Here is a 19,249-nt window from a genome sequence, read left to right on the forward strand (position 1 = left end):
CAAGAAAGACAAGAAAAAAAAATTAAGACTCAATCAAAGAAAGGAAGCACACAAAGAGTAATCCTAGAAAGGCACTAGAATTAGGTTAGTGTTTATGCTCACTTGATTAAGTCCTTTATATGTTTCGGTCCAGCCAAAATTAAGGTCCCAAAATAAGGTCAAAAAGGTCACAAGTCCAACTCCAAAGCAAAGGTAATGGTCCAAGTCCACAAGTCTAGCAACAAGTCCTTTTTGGTCCAAACTTTTTTTTTTGATACCCTTTTTTTTTTTGTGTTCTATTTTTTTCACGTCAACTTTTGTTTAGTAGTCCTTGGGTCCAAATTTTTTTTTTTTCAATGTCTAGTCCAATGTTGCTTAGGTTTTGCACTTGTGAGTGGTAAATTTAGGTCAAATTTTAGAAGAGAAAGAGTAGGACAAGTGGCGTGAATTTAGAGGTCCTTAGGGAATATTTTTGAGTGGAATTGGTTTTGTTCTTTTTAGCACAAGTTGTTATGCACCAAATTTCAGCACACCTCTTAGATTCTTTTAGGGTTTCTTTTGGCATAGAAAGACAACCAAATCAAGTGAGAATGCAAGGGAGAGTGGGCGGTTATGCATGTGCAAGGAAATGTTTACACATAGAAATCACAAAATCACTTAGAACATGCTAGGACTAAATAGCATGCATGAATGACTCCTAGATGGTTCATATATGTCACGCCCACTATGTAATGCAAGATGGCATATTTTGTTGATGTGTTTCATGCAAAGTGTTTGGCACATACATGGAATTTATGTGGACAAAATATAGGAAACAAAAGACAAAACTTTAGGTGGATTCAAAAGTAAAAAGTATGTTCATGGCATGTTCATATGAGACTCAAACAAAAAATTTAGAAAAGCAAAGCAATAACCTAATAATGGAAACCTAAAAAGACAAGGAAGGTTCACAAGGAATGAGAAAATGAACCTAAAACTATTCGGCCACACAAAGAAACAAGGATGAGAAAAAAATGACCGAATAGAAAAGAAGACAAAAAGGACTAGATTTTACCCTTGATGAACATGGCTCTTGATACCACTTGATGGATTCCTCCTTCCATGAATAACGTATTGTAGGGAGAGGAAGTCCTTGCCCTTGATCTTGTTCACCAAAGGGAAGACACAAAGGAGATTTTTGGGGTGGGAAAAAGGAATGGTTTGCGTGAAGGTGTTTAGGGTGGCGGAAGGTGTTTAGGAATGGTGGTGGTTGCTCACAAGGTTGGCTCACTCCAATGAAAGGTGGAGGCCACTCTAGGGTTCCTATTCTCCAAGGGTGGAGATAGGAGGAGGCTAGCCGAAACTATCCTAGGGACTAAGGATGGATTTTGAGGCACAAAAGGCTCACTCAATATCATATAATCCAAAGTATTTACAAGTGGTGGGGTGTGGGGTATTTATAGGAGGGGAGGCATCTAGGGTTGCATTTGGAGTGTGCATGGCCGAAAATCACAAGGCAAATGCACTCCAAATGAAATGCCAAATGAACCCTAGATGCTACTTGGTGACCAAGTTTGGAATCTATGGGTCTAGATTGGCTATATCAAGGTGCATGATATGATCATGCAACCTTTGCCCTCCACTTGGGCCTAAGCCTTTCTATTCCCAAAAATAGGTCCAAATCTCACCAAAATAGGCGTCACCTCCTAATAGAAATACCCTAGCCCAAATTAAAAACCTAATTATCTAAAGCACCCCATAATACAAGGGTAAAATGGGAAATACAAGGAAAATAAATCCTATGGCTAAAATACCCCAAAATACAAGGGTAAAAATGGAAAATAAAATAAATCCTAAATTAATGAGGCTTAGGAGAGCACTAATACTCTATGATCATGAGGAGAGTGTCCCTAGGTGTGTGAACTCCCTCATCCTCTTCAACTCTCCTAGCCATGGACCTAGTGATGGGGCCCACATGTGTCTTCAAGGATGGTCCTCCATCAAAGCTCCCCGTCTCGCAGCGGACACCTCAACTCCAAGTTAGCCCTGACATGCTCCCATACCAAGTATGATCATCGCAGTTCCACCACATGGAAAACAGAAGGGTAAGCTAGAATTCACAAATCAATCATACAAGTATAGAACTATAATCTATACTACACAATCATCCAACCATTAATCATATTCATAGAGTCTCACCATACACTCTATCCAATACTACTCATGCATAACATACAATGCACCAATCATAACCAGGTGTACCTTTGGGTCACCAGTGATGATATGTGAAACTTCCTTATGGCGCCACATGCATGCATTTATGAGTCGAGTTCATGACATCATTGCATGATAAATGAGTATATATGTGATATTGATGATGTATGTGTATTGTTTATATGTGACTTATATTTGTTGTGTTTGTGGGTGCTATCTAACCTTTATTTCTGCACCTGAAACTGAGTGAGATGTTTCTCACTCCCTTGTTGTTCTTGTATATGTTTAAATTATGATGCAGGCAATCAACATCATGAGGATGTGGTTGATGAGGCTTAAGGCTTCAGTTGGGCATGCTCTGATAGGATGTGACATCGGGGCATAGTTAGCTTAGTTTAATATGTTATTATTTTAATAACTTTAGTTTCTCTTCTTTTGTAATTTCTAGAGACAACGTAGATAAAGTTTATAATTCAAGGAAAATGTATGTTAAGAATTTTAATTTAAACGTTCTTGATAAAAGACCAAGATGTACATTTTTGTTATAATTTTATTATATGATTTGGGAGTATAAATTAATCCCTAACCAAGAGGCACTGCCACCTTTACTGGAGTTAATTTATATTTCCTTTATTATTATTTGTATATATATGATTTCTTGTTTTTCACTAAATTGTATTGAAAATCTTAACTTCTTTTCTTTTATAATTTTTACACTAGAGTTATGATTTATGAGTTACGAATGTGAATCTTCTACCTTGTTATATTTGAAATATTTGTCAACTATGAAAGATTTTATTTACCCAAAAAGAAGAAAAGAAATATTTTATTGTTACATTTGTTGTATATTAATAATGGGGTAGAGGTGTCACAGTGCTCACCCCTGGTCATAGGTGTGAAGAACCACAACCACATCTCATTCACATTCCACACAACATCTCATAGTTCAATTCCATACACATATCAAATAAGTCCAAAATAATGGGTTTCATACATATCAAGCAATTCACATTTAAATCATCAATTTTTATCAAATAATATAACAATGATATTCATAAATTAATATAATAATCAATAGAATTAGCAATTTAATATAATTTCAGCATAAACAGTAAAACCCCTAATTGTTCCAAAACCTAGCTCACAGGCACTTTTCTACAATTTCGTTCTCTCTCCCAGATCATCATTCTTACAAATTATTAGCATATTTATAATCCTCAACACATACAGAATCTAATGGTATAATTAATTTCTCAAATAGAAATAATCCAATTTTTCCAAAACCTAACCTACAGGCACTTTTCTATAATTTCGTTCTCTCTCCTAGAGCATCATTTTTACAAACAAATCATATATTTGTTGTCCTAAATATATACAGAATCAAATAATGCCAATAATTCTTCAAACATAAATAATTATAAAATTACTCATAATCCTAAGGGCTTTTCTTCTACCCAATTCCCTCATGTAACTCTACATATAAATAATCCCCTTTTCTCCCGTACTTGGATATGTAGAAGCTGAATCTACACTAGATCTGGTTGATCTCCTTCGTGGGGTTCCCCTCGTTTTGAAGCAGAAAGTAGAGGAAATAAGAAAGAGAGCAAAAGAAAAGAAATCAGAAATGAGAGGTGTGCTTTTTGGGAGTGGCAAACAACTCTATTTATAGGCTTTTTACGCCGGAACGGCCCGTTCCAAATCCGGAACGGCCTGTTCTGGACCCTTAAAACATGGCTAAAAATCACATCCAGAACGGCCCGTTCTGGTGTGCATTAATTACCCACAACGGCCATAATTTTAGGAATGCCCCGTTCCAAACCCGTTCCCATTTAGTGTTAATGGCATATTTAATAGTCCAGAACGGCCCGTTCCATCTTGAGAACGGCCCGTTCTGGGCTATTAACTCACATACAATTTGGTATTTTGGAACGGCCCGTTCCAATTCCGAAACAGCCCGTTCCAAGCTACTAAATCACATACCTTTTGGTAGTTTGGAACGGCCCGTTCCAATTCCGGAACAGCCCGTTCCAAGCTACTAAATCACCCGTATCTCCTTTATAAAATTACCAAAATACCCTCAATTAAAATAAAATAAAATTGAAATAAGAAAAATGGGGTGTTACAATTCTCCCCTCCTTTAAGAAATTTTGTCCTCGAAATTACCTGAAGCAAATAAAAATGGATATGACGCTTTCATCTTCTCCTCTTGCTCCCAAGTAGCACTTTCAGGTGTAGCTCCTCCCCAAATAACTTTTACCAAAGGGTTTTCCTTTCCCCTAAGTTGCTTCAGCATTCTATCCTCGACTCTCACCGGTGTAGCTTCCACAGTTAGGTTCTCCTTAACCTCAAGATGATCCGACTCAATCACATGCGAAGGATCAAGATGTATTTCCGAAGTTGGGAAATGTGGAAAACATCATGGAGATTTGACAAATTAGGAGGCAAAGCAATTTGGTAGGCAACACTACCGACTCTTTTTAGAATTTGGAAAGGACCAATAAATCGAGGAGTAAGTTTTCTGGATTTCAATGCCCTCCCAACCCCAGTCCACGGAGTGACTTTCAAGAACACATAGTCACCTTCTTGAAATTCCAAGTCCTTCCTACTCCTGTCAGCATAACTTTTTTGTCTACTCTGAGCTGTCCTCATCCTCTCTTGTATCAATCTAACCTTATCAGTGGTTTGTTGCACAATCTCAGGTCCTAAGATAACATTATCACCAGGCTCGCACCAACACAAAGGGGTCCTACATCTCCTACCATACAAGGCTTCATAAGGTTCCATACCTATACTAGAGTGGTAACTATTATTATAGGTAAACTCTATCAAAGGTAAAAGACTATCCCAACTACCCCCTTGGTCCAATACACAGGCTCTAAGCAAATCCTCTAAAGATTGAATAGTCTTCTCAGTCTGACCATCAGTTTGAGGGTGGTAAGCTGAACTAAGTCTAAGTTGGGTCCCCAAAGCTCGTTGTAGGCTCTCCCAAAACCTAGAGGTGAATCTAGGGTCTCTGTCTGAAACTATGCTAGATGGTATCCCATGCAATCTCACAATCTCATCAATATACAATCCAACCAATCTCTCTAGAGAATACCTAATGTTAATCGGTAAGAAATGTGAACTCTTAGTCAACCTATCAACTATAACCCAAATGGAATCATTCCCTCTCCTAGTCCTAGGCAAAGCAACTACAAAATCCATAGAAATGCTATCCCACTTCCACTCGGGTATACTCAAAGGCTGAAGTAGTCCTGAAGGTTTCTGATGTTCTATCTTAGCCTTCTGACACACTAAACAGGCACTCACAAATTCAGCTATATCTTTCTTCATCCTAGGCCACCAAAATATCTTTCTAAGGTCTTGGTACATCTTAGTTGCCCCTGGGTGAAAACTAAGCTTGCTCCTATGACCTTCCTCTAGGATCAAACGTCTAAGTGTAGGGTCACTAGGCACGCACACTCGGTCTTTAAATCTTAACACTCCATCTACACCCAAGGTAAATTCTCCTCCAGCACCTTGTCCTATAGCATCACATCTAGCCACTAGAAATGAATCCACTAACTGTGCTTCTCCAATTTCCCTCAACAACTCACTAGTCACCCGAGTCATACCTAATCTCACATTTCTAGGGGTCACCTCACAAGTCAAACTCAAGTCTCTAAATTGAGCCAAAAGGTCTATCTCCCTAATCATAAGAGAAGACAAATGCAAAGATTTCCTACTTAAAGCATCAGCCACCACATTGGCTTTGCCCGAATGATAACTAAGATTAAAATCATAATCCTTAAGGAACTCTAACCATCTCCTTTGCCTCATATTTAATTCTTTTTGGTCAAATAAATACCTAAGACTCTTATGATCACTAAACACCTCAAATTTTGAACCATAAAAATAATGTCTCCAAATCTTAAGTGTGAATACCACAACTGCTAATTCAAGATCATGGGTGGGGTAATTCTTCTCATGTATTTTCAATTGCCTAGATGCATAAGATACGACCTTTCCCTCTTGCATTAACACTCCACCCAAACCCATCTTAGAAGCATCACAATAAACCACAAAAGTCTTACTAAGGTCAGGCAACACTAAAACAGGTACACTAGTCAACTTCTCCTTAAGGGCTCGAAAACTATTCTCACATTTACTATCCCATACAAACACAACTCCTTTCCTAGTTAAACTTGTCAAGGGTAATGCTAACTTAGAGAATCCCTCTATGAATCTTCTATAGTATCCAGCCAATCCAAGGAAACTCCTAATCTCACTAACTGACTTAGGTGTCTCCCATTTAAGCACCGCCTCAACTTTAGATGGATCTACTGCTATACCCCCACTTGAAATCACGTGTCCTAAGAAACTCACCTCCTCTAGCCAAAAGTCACACTTAGACAACTTGGCATAAAGTTGTCTCTCCCTGAGGGTTTGAAGTACTACCTTTAAGTGTTCCTCATGTTCCTCTTTAGTCTTGGAATAAACTAATATGTCATCTATGAAGACAACCACAAATTTATCCAAGTACGGATGAAAAATTTGGTTCATGTAATCCATAAAAATTGCAGGAGCATTCATTACACCAAAAGGCATTACTAGATAGTCATAATGTCCATAACGAGTCCTAAATGCTGTCTTAGGTACATCCTCACCCTTAACTCTAATTTGATGGTACCCCGATCTAAGATCAATTTTACTAAATACACAAGCACCCACCAACTGGTCCATAAGATCATCTATCCTAGGCAATGAATATTTATTCTTAATGGTCACCTTGTTCAACTGGCGATAATTTACACACAATCTCATGCTACCATCCTTCTTCTTGACTAAGAGTACGGGTGCTCCCCAAGGTGATACACTAGGTCTCACAAACCCCTTCTCCAACAAGTCTTCTATTTGTTTCTTAAGCTCCACTAACTCTACGGGTGACATCCTATAAGGTGCAATAGAAATAGGTCCTGTTCCTGGTACTAAGTCTATGGAAAATTCTACTTCTCTTTTAGGTGGTAAGCTAGACATATCATCAGAGAAGACATCCAAAAAGTCACATACAACAGGCCGTTCATTCACCAAAACATTACTCTCAGAATTCAAAGAAGCTAACAACATGTACACTTGGGCATCCTCTTGCAAAGATACCTTAACTTGGTTGGCAGTCAAATAATCCTTACTCACTTTTCAACAGGATCACCAAAAACAATAGATTTATCAACACAATTTAAAAGGACATGATTGGAAGATAAGCAGTCCATACCCAGAATAACATCTAGCTGACTTAGAGGCAAACAAATTAAGTCAACCATGAAATCTCTACCCTCAATAATCAAAGGACATTTTAAACAGACATCAGAAGTAGACACTGAACCACTAGTTGGTGTCTCTACTATTAACTCAAAAGACAAGGAAGAAACAGGAAATTTTAAATTGGACACACACGCATGTGATATAAAAGAGTGAGTCGCACCAGAGTCATACAAAAAAATTAGAGGAGTTCCATTGATGAAACACATACCCTGGATTAAGTCTTTGGATTGTGAAGCTTCAGCACCACTCAAGGCAAACACCCTTCCTGTCGCTCGAGGTTTGCTAGCACTCCCCCCAACCTCTGTTGTCTTGTTCTTGGGGCAATCACGAGCTTTGTGTCCCTTCTCTTGACATTTGAAGCACGTTATTTCTCTAGGCAACGGACATTCATATGCCCTATGACCTAGCTTCCCACAATTGTAGCAGTTGTTGTGTGAAACAGAACCCACACTTCCTCCTCTGGAAGTGTGGCTAGCTGTGGGAACTTGGCTTCTTTGTTGCACAGAACCTTGATTATTCACCTTAGAACTTGAATTCCCGGCAAACTTGGTGTAAGGTTTATCCTTACTAGATGACCCAAACTTATTATTCCTCATGGGTCCTCCACTCTTATAATGAGTTACCCTAGCACGGTTATCCTCATCATATACTCGGCACTTGTTTACCAATTCGTGATAGTGAGTAATCCCTTGATAATTGAAAACTTTTTTAATCTCAAGGCGAAGACCACTCACAAACTTCACACATTTGTCCTCCTCATTGCCCACACCATCATACATAGGGCAGAATCTAACCAAGTCTTCAAACTTAGTCACCTAATCAGCCACAGAATCTTCTCCTTGCTTCAATTCAAGGAATTCCACCTGTTTCTTATGTCTCACATCTCGGGGAAAGTATTTCTCCAAGAATAGCCGCTTGAAATTCTCCCAGTTCACTTGGGTACCTGCAGCTATCATTGTTTTTAAAGCACCTTGCCACCAGATGCCAGCCTCTCCAGAAAGCATGAAGGTAGCCAAAGTCACCTTTTGTATCAAAGGACATCCCATAGCTTGAAATATCTTTTCAACTTCAAAAATCCAGTCAGTAGCTCCATTAGGATTATAACCCCCATGGAAGCTTGGCGGATTATTACGCTGGAACCTCTCCAACCAATCTATCTCTGGTTGTTGGTTCATATTACCAAGAGCCTGAGCCATCGCTTGTAAAGCATCAGCGATTGCACGATCGTTCCTACCTCCTGCCATTACTTTTCTGATCACCAGAAAAGTTAACAATTATACTATAAGTAAACAACAAACTTAATCAATCATAGCACATATCAACAAATTTCACAATCAAATCATTCAATCAATTATCTACCAAACAAGCATAGTAGACTCATAACTCACGGCCGATTGGATCGACCTGCTCCGATACCACTAAATGTGACACCCTTACTACCCCAACATATATATTGTAATAATAAAAACTTATAAATAAATTTTTTAATTTCGGTAAAAGGGTTCACATGAGAATCTTAAAAATTATCCTTCAAAAACCACAATAACAAAAATCAAACGCAAGAGTTTTCAAATTATTTTCAAAAATAACATTTACAATAAAAACCTATGTTCTAACAAAATCCTTTACCCCGATGTCACAATATCAGAGCATCCCGACAATTCAACCGTTGGCATTCTAGATACCACTCGTAGCCAGATCTTCCTCACCTAAAATGTCCACAAATCGCACGGTGAGAAAAGAAAACATCTATATATATAGCACATAAGAAAACACAATATATTATCTCATTATAATTTAATATTCATAAATATTTCAACATATTGTATTTCAATCAATCATGCATTGTCATCACGTCATAATTCTCAATCACACCAATCATCACAAATCTTGCACTTCACACTATGCCAAGGTCACGCTACCCATTTAACAATTTTAGGTCGTGCTCACCCCTGATATAACACTGTGCCAAGGTCACGTTATCCCTATCCTAGGGCTATGCTCACCCCTGACATGTTAACCAAGGTCACGATACCCACGTAACAATCTACAGCCGTGCTCACCCCTGATATAACATTGTGCCAAGGTCACGTTACCCCTAACCTAGGGCCGTGCTCACCCCTGGTCATAGGTGTGAAAAACCACAACCACATCTCATTCACATTCCACACAACATCTCATAGTTCAATTCCGTACACATATCAAATAAGTCCAAAATAATGGGTTTCATACATATCAAGCAATTCACATTTAAATCATCAATTTTTATCAAATAATATAACAATGATATTCATAAATTAATATAATAATCAATAGAATTAGAAATTTAATATAATTTCAGCATAAACAGTAAAACCCCTAATTGTTCCAAAACCTAGCTCACATGCACTTTTCTACAATTTCGTTCTCTCTCCCAGATCATCATTCTTACAGATTATTAGCATATTTATAATCCTCAACACATACAGAATCTAATGGTATAATTAATTTCTCAAATAGAAATAATCCAATTTTTCCAAAACCTAACCTACAGGCACTTTTCTATAATTTCGTTCTCTCTCCTAGAGCATCATTTTTACAAACAAATCATATATTTGTTGTCCTAAATATATACAGAATCAAATAATGCCAATAATTCTTCAAACATAAATAATTATAAAATTACTCATAATCCTAAGGGCTCTTCTTCTACCCAATTCCCTCATGTAACTCTACATATAAATAATCCCCTTTTCTCCCGTACCTAGATATGTAGAAGCTGAATCTACACTAGATCTGGTTGATCTCTCTCGCTGGGTTCCCCTCGGTCTGAAGCAGAAAGTAGAGGAAAGAAGAAAGAGAGTAGAAGAAAAGAAATCAGAAATGAGAGGTGTGCTTTTTTGGAGTGGCAAACAGCTCTATTATAGGCTTTTTACGCCGGAACGGCCCGTTCCGGACCCTTAAAACATGGCTAAAAATCACATCCAGAACGGCCCGTTCCCAAACCTGAAAGGCCCATTATGGTGTGCATTAATTACCCACAACGGCCATAATTTTGGGAACGCCCCATTCCAAGCCCATTCCCATTTAGGGTTAATGGCATATTTAATAGTCCGGAACGGCCCGTTCCATCTTGAGAACGGCCCGTTCTGGGTTATTAACTCACATACAATTTGGTAGTTTGGAACGGCCCGTTCCAATTCCGAAACAGCCCGTTCCAAGCTACTAAATCACATACCTTTTGGTAGTTTGGAACGGCCCGTTCCAATTCCGGAACAGCCCGTTCCAAGCTACTAAATCAACCTTATCTCCTTTATATAATTACCAAAATACTCTCAACTAAAATAAAATAAAATTGAAATAAGAAAAATAGGGTGTTACAGTTTTGGCCAATGTCTTGTAGCGCTCATACGGTGTCATTTTGCGCTTCAGTGTCGAGCTCAAGCTCGGTTCTGCGACATGGATAATACAATTAACAAAACAATCATAATCATTTCAAGAAAATCTTTCATATAATTACAAAATATAACTATTTAATTAAAATATTATTTTAATATTTTAAAAAAATTCATAATGATACAATTTTTGTCATCAATATGGCTATGAAAAATCAATTTCTCATTCTCACATTAACACAAGAAATATTGAAAAATGAAGACCACTTCCAACAAACTGCTAAAAATCTTCTTTTAAAACCTTTAGCAAAAGGAAGCCTTTTAAAGAAAATAACATCCTAATATAAAAAAGAATCAAAGAAAATCTAAATAAAAATAATAATAACAACAACAACAACAATAACAATAACAATAACAATAATAACAACAACAACAATAATAATAATAATAACAATACTAACAATATTAATAATAACAACAATAACAATAATAATATTTTTATAGTTGTTATTATTATTATTGTTACTCTTATTATTACTATTATTTTTATTGTTATTGTTATTGTTGTTAGTATTATTATTATTATTATTATTATTATTATTATTATTATTTTTAATACTACAACGACCACTGTTATAAATCTTATGAATTGTTTCCACAAGTAGCTAATTAAATAGTTTATCCAAGATTAAAGATAAAAGAACCCCTAAATTAGATTTAAATAGATCTTTGATCAGATTCATAAAATTTATTGATGAGGAATGTAAAGAATTCAAATTGTTTAATAAATATGACAGTATCAGATGAAATTTCTAAAATATGTCTTACCTAATATTCAATTCAAGTAATGAAATTTAGATATTCCATCTATTTTTAATGCTAATGAAATAGTTTTGGCTCCCTCAGCTTACAAAATAAAAAATTTAGAAGAACAAACTATTAAATTACTAATAACCAATTTTATTGAATCCTAAAAAGGATGGTGGGATAATTATTTAACCCTATAGTAAAATTACCATATAACAACTTTAACAAAAATAGAAAATGGTCAACAAATACCTATAGTGGTGGAAAATTTAATAATAGAAATAATTCAAAAAAATTTGGAAAATTCTAATAGTTCCGATGCAAAAATCTTTAACTTCATAACTCAAGATGCCTTACCTTAGGAGATTTTAGGTGGTATATTGATAATTTTACGATAATAATTTTCACAAGGATAGATTATAAAGAAACTTTTTAGAATATATTACCTCCAAATAATGAATTATAAATCTATAATTTGCTTATCCAAAAACTAGTCAATCAGTCAAAACTATAATATATAATCAAAATAAGTAAAAGCAATTAAAATCCTTTTATATCTATCATAATTAAAATAATAAATAATTTCATAATTTTTCTTTAATTAATGTTCTTACCAGAGATCGGTCAAGGGGGACGATCTGCTGGAGAAGATTGATGAGCCTCCTTCGCTGGGTACGTCGGCTGTTTCGAAGTGGGGGAGGTACCTGCAAAAGAGACTCCGATGCTTAAGTTAGTATTTGTGGGTGTGTGGGTCACGTATATGTAGTGCACGTACCATAGTGGGAATTAGGGTTTTTCTGGGCCTTGGGCCTAAGGTCGATTTTGATCCGTTCAGATAGTGGGCCTTTGTTTTGGCCAATGTCTTGTAGCGCTCATCCGGTGTCATTTTGCGCTTCAGTGTCGAGCTCAAGCTCGGTTCCGCGACATGGATAATACAATTAACAAAACAATCATAATCATTTCAAGAAAATCTTTCATATAGTTACAAAATATAAATATTTAATTAAAATATTATTTTAATATTTTAAAAAAATTCAGAATGATACAATTTTTGTCATCAATATGGCTATGAAAAATCAATTTCTCATTCTCACATTAACACAAGAAATATTGAAAAATGAAGATCACTTCCAAGAAACTGCTAAAAATCTTCTTTTAAAACCTTTAGCAAAAGGAAGCCATTTAAAGAAAATAACATCCTAATATAAAAAAGAATCAAACAAAATCTAAATAAAAACAATAATAACAACAACAACAACAATAACAATAACAATAACAATAATAACAACAACAACAATAATAATAATAATAACAATACTAACAATATTAATAATAACAACAATAACAATAATAATATTTTTATAGTTGTTATTATTATTATTGTTACTCTTATTATTACTATTATTTTTATTGTTATTGTTATTGTTGTTAGTATTATTATTATTGTAGATATTATTATTATTATTATTATTATTATTATTATTATTATTTTTAATACTACAACGACAACTATTATAAATCTTATGAATTGTTTCCACAAGTAGCTAATTAAATAGTTTATCCAAGATTAAAGATAAAAGAACCCCTAAATTAGATTTAAATAGATCTTTGATCAGATTCATAAAATTTATTGATGAGGAATGTAAAGAATTCAAATTGTTTAATAAATATGACAATATCAGATGAAATTTCTAAAATATTAAACCAATAAAAAATAAGTAAGGCAAATACTATATAAAAAAGTATATACACCTAGTAGAATTAGAAGGAACACCTTGATGATTTTGACACTCAAGATAAAATATTAAATTTATGTGAAAAATAATCAGAACTTCTTGTAAATGCACCATTATCTGGATATTCATTTAAAAGATATGTCTTACCTAATATTCAATTCAAGTAATGAAATTTAGATATTCCATCTATTTTTAATGCTAATGAAATAGTTTTGGCTCCCTCAGCTCACAAAATAAAAAATTTAGAAGAACAAACTATTAAATTACTAATAACCAATTTTATTGAATCCTAAAAAGGATGGTGGGATAATTATTTAACCCTATAGTAAAATTACCATATAACAACTTTAACAAAAATAGGAAATGGTCAACAAATACCTATATTGGTGGAAATTTTAATAATAGAAATAATTCAAAAAATTTTGGAAAATTCTAATAGTTCCTATGCAAAAATCTTTAACTTCATAACTCAAGATGCCTTACCTTAGGAGATTTTAGGTGGTATACTGATAATTTTACGATAATAATTTTCACAAGGATAGATTATAAAGAAACTTTTTAGAATATAATACCTCCAAATAATGAATTATAAATCTATGATTTCCTTATCCAAAAACTAGTCAATCAGTCAAAACTATAATATATAATCAAAATACGTAAAAGCAATTAAAATCCTTTTATATCTATCATAATTAAAATAATAAATAATTTCATAATTTTTCTTTAATTAATGTTCTTACCAGATATCGGTCAAGGGGGACGATCTGCTGGAGAAGATTGATGAGCCTCCTTCGCTGGGTACGTCGGCTGTTTCGAAGTGTGTAACACCCAGTTTTTTTTAAAAAAGATGGCATTTTCATAATTATTGATGGCATTTTCGTAATTTTAATAAAGGAACAAGGGTATTTCTGGGTGTCGGAACGGGCCGTTCCAAATGCAGAACGGGCCGTTCCAAAAGAAAGAATATGCTTGTTTTTAAAGACCCAAAACGGGCCTGGAACGGGTCGTTCTGGTATGGAGAACAGGCTGTTCTGGAAGCAGTACGGGCCGTTCTACTGAGATTGAGAACGGGCCGTTCTGGTTTCAGAACGGGCCGTTCTGCTTTTTGGGAACGGGCGTTCCGATTTTGGAACGGGCCGTTCCAGTTGAAAAATTTGCCCATGTTTGAAAGATCCGGAACGGGCCGTTCCGAAATCAGTATGGGCCGTTCCGGGTGCGTCACGTTGTCTATAAATAGGGCCAAGGGGGGGTGAAAATTTTATACTGAGTGAGAAGGCGAAATCTTAGAGAGAGAAAGAGGAGAGAGAGAGAGAGAGAGAGAGAGAGAGAGAGAGAAAGAAAGAAAGAAAGAAAGAGAGGGAAGAAAGAGAGAATCCAGAGGAGGAGGCCCTGCCCAAGTTTCAACTCCGCTTATCCAGGTAAGGGGGGAGTGAGAAACCTCGCTCGGGGGTGTGGGGATAATTGTTGGATAGTTTGTTTGTCGGATTGTCCCCAATCCCTTGCCGTTGTGCTGTCTTATTTTCTGTTTGCTCTACTTTATTCCTTGTTGGAAATAATAAATGATTATGTAATCCCAATCCCTTGCCGTTGTTCTGTTTGATTTTCTATTTACTTTACTTTGTTCTTTGTTGAAGGTGTCGTTGTTCTGTTTGATTTTCTATTTACTCTACTTTGTTTTGTTGAAGGTGTCGTTGTTCTGTCCGATTTTCTATTTATTCTACTTTGTTCTTTGTTGAATAAATGAATATGAAATTAATGTTAATAATAAATGAGTTTTAATATGAATAAGAATGCTCTCTGGATCTCTGTGAATACCTATGCAAACCTTATGAGGAGTATTTATGACATGACCATGGAAATATGGACAAATGACATGAGACCTAAGAATGGACTATTGAGACAAACTATGATTATGAGACTATGATAAATGAGGACATGATGTACTAAATGAAATTCTGTAATAAGTCAAACGTTGAGTTAATGAAATAATGAATGTATGACATGCATCATATGCATTTATTATTTCAGGTGTGCCGCTGAGGCCGCACACTGTCGCCACCGGCCCGAAACGGGGCTTTCGGCATTCGCGAAGGATGGTTGGACTCTTTTATTTGTTTAAAAATATGGATTGCTAGAATGACTTATTCTCAAACTGAGACCTCGTCAAACGAGCAATTTTATTAAAAGGCTCACCAATCCATGTTAATCCCAAGCGGGACCCTCCATGGATTAGCGGTTTTCATAAAAAGGAAGGGTTCATGGAGTCGCCACCAATGTTTTACTCAAAACATTGGAAAAAGAAGTTTAAGGCAATCGATTCAAAAATCGACTTCGGCCATTACAACCAGAGTCGGGTAAGGGAGTCGGTTACGTGTGGGGAAGGTGTTAGCACCCCACAACGCCCCTTTCGGGTTCCCTATGACAGATTATTTCTAAAAATAATAGTGCAAAATTACTAAATTACCCCTATTTATTCTAAGCAATTATAAATTAACTATCTACATGATGACAGTTTAATATGCACACAGAAAGCAGTAAAAGAAGGGATTTTTAGAAAAGAAACCTCTTGAAGCGTACTTTTTATATATCAAGTAAAACTGGGAAGCTTTTTGGCGTTCCCTCGCTCTACAAGCCCGCTCACTCCTTCCTAAAAATAATTTTTGACTATGGAAATCCGGAGGATTTCCCTTCGACTAAGTTCGAATCTCCAAGCTAAATGCTCGGAATTCCAGAACTTCGTCGGATCGACTCCCAGAGAGATTTCTAGGGCAGAACACTGCTCAAAAACCCCAGAATACTCAAGGAGGGAGTCAAAACTCAATGGAAAAGTGTGAAATGACGTCCCCTTGACGTCATATTTATAGGGAAGAGGCTCAATACGGTTTCTGGGGGTCAATACGGTCCGTATTGAAGTTTTGAACTACAATACGGCCGTATTGAATTCAATACGGCCGTATTGAAGTTCAAAAACCTCAATACGGCCGTATTGAAGTTCAGTGCAGCCGTATTGAGTTCAAAAACCTCAATACGGCCGTATTGAAGTTCAGTGCAGCCGTATTGAATTCAATGCAGCCGTATTGAAGTTTAGAAACTTCAATACGGCCGTATTGAGTTCAGTGCGGCCGTATTGAAGTTCAAAATGTTCAATACGGCCGTACTGAACCTCTGGGAGGCCGTATTGGGCTTCATTCCTCCCACTTTTCTTATTTTAGCTATCCTAAGACCTCTAGACCTATAGAGAACCCTCCTTGGGCCTTCTGGAAGTCCTTCTGGCTGATCTTCCTTCAGTCTTCGAGAGTCTTCAAGCTTTATTTCCGACCCGGACAATTTTAGGGGTCTACAGCTGCCCCCCCTTTACTTAGTCGGACGACCTTTTGGTGTACCGGCTGACAAGTAAAGGAGTTGACCCAATTGTCCGGGTGATGTGCCAACCTTCTGACTTGTAGCGTCTTCCGGTGGAAAATTGTTGAGTAGCCTCTCCAGGTTGTTGCATACCTCGGCGCTTCTGACAACCTCGATAGCTAAGTTTACCCTCTCCAGGGTCAACTTCACTCGACGCCCGAGCTGGAAGTTGAACACCAACGTGCCTCTAACGACGCTGATGGTTGAGTACTGTCTCTCCAGACCTTGAGTACCGTCTCTCCAGACTTTGAGTACTGTCTCTCCAGACCTTGAGTACTGTCTCTCCTGACCTTGAGTACCGTCTCTCCAAACTTTCTTTGAGTACCGTCTCTCCAGACTTTGTTTGAGTACCGTCTCTCCAGACTTTGTTTGAGTACCGTCTCTCCAGACTTTGTTTGAGTACCGTCTCTCCAGACTTTGTTTGAGTACCGTCTCTCCAGACTTTGTTTGAGTACCGTCTCTCCAGACTTTGTTTGAGTACCGTCTCTCCAGACCTTGTTTGAGTACCGTCTCTCCAGACCTTGTTTGAGTATCGTCTCTCCAGACCTTGTTTGAGTACCGTCTCTCCAGACTTTGTTTGAGTACCGTCTCTCCAGACTTTGTTTGAGTACCGTCTCTCCAGACCTTGTTTGAGTACCGTCTCTCCAGACCTTGTTTGAGTACCGTCTCTCCAGACTTTGTTTGAGTACCGTCTCTCCAGACTTTGCTTTGTCTCTGACGACCTAGGCAACTGAGTTTGCCCTCTCCAGGGTCTGCGTCCGTGTCTTCTGATCACTTCGGCAATGCGAGTTTACCCTCTCCAGGGATCTGAGATGATTTTTTGTCTCCACAGTCCACTATGCTGCTTCGACGTTTTTCTGATTTTGTGCCACTGAGGGCTGGATAACGCAGGGATCCGTCTAGGGGATGTGCAGTCATTCATAGGTTTTTTGTGCCCCAACTTGCATTGCTTAGTTGGTACCCATGGGAGATTTCTGACTCCTTGGGGTGTAGACACAGATGCTCTTCTTGAATTGAGCGATGCCTTATGTTTGGCTGACGTCCTTTGACGTTGGTGGAGTATCCCGGTTATCTTTATTCGGGTATCTCTTTTGGATTTTCTGATTTTGTAGCCTCTGTGTAGGCTATTATCCACTGGGGGTTCTGGATGTTGATTTTGATTTTGTCTCCACAATCCACGATGCTGCTTTGACGATTGTTTTTGATTTTTGTGCCACTGAGGGCTGGATAACGCAGGGATCCTTCTAGGGGATGTGCAGTTACTCATAGGTTCTTGTGTCCCAACTTTCTTTTGCATAGTTGGTGCCCATTGAGGAATTTCTGTTTCCCTGGGGTGTAGACACGAAGATGCTCTTTCTGAGATGAGCGGTGCCTTATGATTGGCTGACGTCCTTTCGACGATAGTGGAGTATCCCGGTTATCCTTATTCGGGTGACTCTTTTTGTTTTTCTGGTTTTGTCGCCTCTGTGTAGGCTGTTATCCGCTGGGGGATTTTGTCATTGATTGTGATTAGCCTCTTCTATTAGGCAGATCATCTTGACGCTTGATGTTTGGCCAAGAGCCGGATTCCACTTGGGGAATGATTATTGATCTTTTGATTTTTTTCCTTTTTGTAGGAATGCCTCTTGAGTAGGCGACTGGGGATTTGGGGATCTTATGTATCCCAGAGTATTATTTAGGAAGCCTCTACATGCTTAGACTCACTCAACGCCTGAGTTGGAGAGCTATCTTCCACTGAGGAAGTTTTAAGTCCTTTGACTAGATGTACTGCTTGGGTGATCGTGCTTCCATTGGGAATTTTGTCGATCTTGCTTCGATAGCTCTCGCTGGGGATTTGTTCCGTGAGCTTGAGTTGGGGTTTCTCTGGGGAGTATTATTTCTGCGAGCCTCTCCAGGCTCAATTATTCTGATGAGAGTATTATTTCGGCAAGCCTCTCCAGGCTCAATTATTCTGAGAGAGTATTATTTCAGCAAGCCTCTCCAGGCTCAGTTATTCTGTGGGAGTATTATTTCGGCAAGCCTCTCCAGGCTCAGTTATTCTGAGAGAGTATTGTTTCGGCAAGCCTCTCCAGGCTCAATTATTCTGTATGATGAATTGGTTTTTTGTTCAGCCCAAGAATGCGCGCTGAGACGTCTTTTGGAGAGTATTATTTCGGCAAGCCTCTCCAGGCTTAATTATTTTGTGGGAGTATTATTTCAGCAAGCCTCTCCAGGCTCAGTTATTCTGTATAATTTGTTGGATTTTCTGTATTTTGCCTTTTTGTTGATTTTGGCTTTTTCTGTGTTTTTGCCTTTTTTGTTGATTTTGGCTTTTTCTGTGTTTTTGCCTTTTTTGTTGATTTCGGCTTTTTCTGTATTTTTTGTTGATTTTGGCTTTTTCTGTATTTTTGCCTTTTTTGTTGGTTTTGGATTTTTCTGTACAGAAATGTCTCTGAGGAGTATTATTTTGGCAAGCCT

This window comes from Cajanus cajan, chromosome 1 (assembly GCF_000230855.2).
Source record: "Cajanus cajan strain Asha chromosome 1, NIPB_CcT2T_4, whole genome shotgun sequence".
Lineage (NCBI taxonomy): Eukaryota > Viridiplantae > Streptophyta > Magnoliopsida > Fabales > Fabaceae > Cajanus > Cajanus cajan.